This window comes from Symphodus melops, assembly GCF_947650265.1.
Source record: "Symphodus melops genome assembly, chromosome: 4".
NCBI classification, from domain to species: domain Eukaryota; kingdom Metazoa; phylum Chordata; class Actinopteri; order Labriformes; family Labridae; genus Symphodus; species Symphodus melops.
This window is the reverse complement of record NC_136694.1, coordinates 399,758-403,732: the sequence shown is the minus strand read 5'-3', so window position 1 is coordinate 403,732 and position 3,975 is coordinate 399,758.

The following is a 3,975-nucleotide window of genomic DNA, read 5'->3' as shown; positions in this document are numbered from 1 at the left end:
GAGAGTGGGGGGAGGGGTTACATCCCTTTGTGATGTCATGAAGGGAAAAGGAACAAAAAGCCCAAAAATAAACATTTGAAAAAAAAATCTGCATCACCTGAATCGTGTCCTCTGTTGCTTTTGCCTCAACATCACTTGTCTTCATTTACACAGTTCAAGAATACATGCAATGGTCAAGTTACACTGAGAGCGCCCTCTGCTGGATCAAACTGCAAACTACTTGAGAGTGGCCTGCAGGGCCCAGATTAAAATCTGACCAATCCTAAATCAGCTGTTTGGGCTGTGTAGCAACAGGCTGCTCAAAGCTTTCTTCACACATCAATGTGGCAGCTTTTCAGAATGACAGCGCTGATGACACGCGACCTGCATGGTCATCTGTCAACAACCGACCAATCAGGCGTCATAACAGCAGCTGAAGCGTCGAGCTGTTTGGAAGAGAAGCCAAAGTTCTTCCTGTCGATTTAAAGTCAGAGAAACACGGAGCAACGTGCAAAGACTCGAGGCCAGCAGACAACACAAAGTCACGACATCATTAAAAAAGCGAAGAAGAGAAATGATTTCATGATAAACTAACAGAGAAGCTTTTCAAGTCAATAATCCAGAAAACAATCCTCCCTGCTTGTTGCATCAACCCTGACATGTTCCTCTGTAACTTTAAGGGAAACACAGGTCACCATAATCCCAAACGTCTTCCCCGCCTCCAGAGGCGCAGCAGGCCGTGTGGCGTCCTGCTGGTCCGTACTGTCGGCTCATGGTTCCTCTTCAGACGGAGAGAGGACTGTGAGGACGTCTTTGTCATTTTGTGAGGTTTCAGGGTCAATGATGGAGGGATATCTGTCACTCCTGTGCAGAGCGTTTTAACGGACAGGAAGCGCTCCACGTGGGGTTAAAGGTCAGCTGAGGACGAGCTGAGAGGATTCACAGGATCTCCTGTTTCACTCTGAATGTTGACGCGTCTGTCATCCTGAGACCAAATCATCATCCACGAAACGCTTCTTTCAGACGGCGGCTCAGATTTGCAGGAATGAATTTTTCCTCCCTGAACGCCTCTTCGTCAGCGGGTGGAAACCAGCGGGACACGTTCACCGCCGCCGTGACCACGAATGTGATCGTCACGGCCCAGGTATGAATCATTGTTTACTCTGTGCTGAAGTCAAACAGGCTCGCTCTTTGAACGTCTTTGTGGACGTGACGATATGAGACATGAAGGCGACATTAAAGGGAAGTGAAGGAAAGCGATCTGCAGCTTGTCTTACATTTCAGCAGACGACAGAAGACGAGGTCTGAAGTCAGTAACGTGCTCAGGTTAAACTTTGTGCATTAGCATCATGAGGTTCTGTGTCCTTACATGGACATGGAGTCTGACCCGTTCCCTGATGTCCTGAAGCCGACTCGTCTTGTAAAGGAAGCTCACTCCATGATCACAGGAAGTCCTGCATGTGTGTGAGTGGTGAGTCCTGGTGTGAGTGCACGCCTGACTCAGTGTCAGTAAAATTTAATCTCACAGAGAAAAGAGGCGTCGTAACAGATTATAGCAGTTTGAACAGAACAGCAGCTGCAGAAACATTTTCCTGCCACACACAGGCCGACATTTAGTACACAAAGGAATATTTTCATATTTGTAAACAGATGTAAATGTTTCAGTAATAGTCTGTTATTCTTTGAACCATAATTCTAACTATAATGAGCATCGAACTCAACTATGACCAAGGGGGATTTGAACCCTCAACCTTCAGACTGAAAGCCTGATCCTCTCCCAGCTGAGCTACGCAGGGGTTGAGCGGTAACCATGACAACAGCTATCCAGTTTGTCCTCTTTGTTTTATAAACCACCTCGGAGCGAACCTCTTCTCAGAGTTTGTCAAATGAATAATTTTTATTTGGACGATTTTCTCTGGTTGCTCAACGTGAAGTGACGGACAGGTCACGATCCAATCAGAGTTGAAACTAAAGAGCTGGGCGGGACGATCGGACAAACTAGCTGATTTTATTGGTACCACTTTTTCAATGATACGTCAAGAATCTTTTTTTGTAAATTTTGCCAGGCGGAGTCCATCACCGCTCGGCCGTCTTCAGCGCTGAAATCTGAGGAGAACCGGAGCGAGGAAGAAGACACCCAGGTTTGATACAGTACACAGGAAAGTACAAATAAAAGAGAGTAAAATACAGAATATAAAGTGAAATGAAGCATTAAAGACATAAATATAGAAATGATTACTTGAATAGAGGGGGAAGGTTTTATCATGTATCATGTGTTGTTCTTTGAGCCGTTTCAGAAGGGAGCCTGGACCTGCCAGGAGGAAGGAGCTGAAGAGGTCCAGAAGGAGGACGACACAGAGAGCCTAAAGACCAGACACAGGTGAAACCCGTCAGGTGACCACAGGAGGGCGGGCAGGAAGCACAAATATCCAGAAGAACAACAAAGAATGTTTCAAGATCAGAAGAAGTTTATCTGAAGTTGTCGGTAGAAAATGTTAGATTAACAAGACTAAACTCAGTAATCAGGTGACTCAGGGTTAAAGGACCCATTTACTCAAAGCATAGCAAAAGTGGTACAGCCATTGCTGAGATACTCCAGAACCCACAAGTCAAATTTCGCAACGATCAGTTAAACAATGTGGCCGTGACGACGATGAACGTTTTACTGTAATTGGTACTGTAAACAAACAAACTTATCAACAGCACTCAGGAAAGTATCAGGATACTTTATGATTATTTTCACAATTTGATGATGAAATGTTGATAATTTGAAGAATTTGAAGTTCTAAGCTCCATGTGATGTCATAGCCTCATGTAGTGAAAGTGCATGTTGAGTCTTTGTCTTTGCTGTGGCTCAAAGGCTAAGGCAGACGACAAGTCCACCTAACTCGAAGATACTGGGTTCAATTCCGGAGAACAACAGATAAGCTGCTCACTAACTCGAGACTCCTGGTCGCGTGTTGTGAGGACTTTTGCTTTTCTCAACGTTTAAATGTTTCAGTGACTTTAAATGAACTTTAAAAATATTAAATATCAATTGGAGCCGGTCTTGAAAGCTGATGTCTCAAAAACTAAAAGTGCAACAGTTTTTAAACTTGGCCACATGGCTACTGGTTGTCTGCTCAGTATAAATAATCCTGTAGCGCCACCATGTGGTCAGTCATTAGTTGCTTTGTGTTCAAGATTTTCTAACATGGCCACATGTTTACTTGTCGTACGATGCTCAATATACTCATGAATGGTCCTGTGGCGCCACCATCTGGTCAGTCAAGAGTTTTGTGTTTAAGGCTCATAACTCGTTTACCATTCGCCTTAGGAAAGTGATATTGCTGATTGTATGCTGAGCTGCAAGCTGTATTCAATACAAGTAGTATTTAAAAAGCATGATACTTCTCTGCAGTTTCACCAGTTCTGTACCTCGTCTAGTTAAATTGTCAGTAAGTTAACCAGAAGGTGGCAGGTTCGAATCCTAAAAGGAGCTTATGTTATTAAAGCTGCAGATGAGCCTGTGCTTTACTTGTTGTACAATGCTCATGAATCGAACCAGCGTGTGCTGCTGCAGCTCTCACACTGACATTTCTTCAGAAATGTCCAATTCTAGTTGATGTTAATAAAGTTTGTTCATCTTCTTCCACGCTCTGGTTCTCCTCAGATTTCAGCGCTGAAGACGGCTGAGCGGTGATGGACTCCGCCTGGCAACGTGGACACTTCAGATTGTGATCAGTTGATTTGTTGATGTATCATGTTTGAAACGTATAAACGTTTCTCACCTGAAAGGGATCCATCTTCTCCGAGAGCTCTATGACATTTGAGAGTTTAAATGTGTCATCATAAATCTCATTAAACTTTGGGTCATTTCTTCAGGCTGGACGTCACGAGATGCCTTCATTAAAAATATTTTAAAAAGTATTAATAACTTAATTAATTAAATGATTAAATGTCAACATGACGTCAATAGTTTGAGATTTCATAATTTCACTTTTAAAAACACAACTT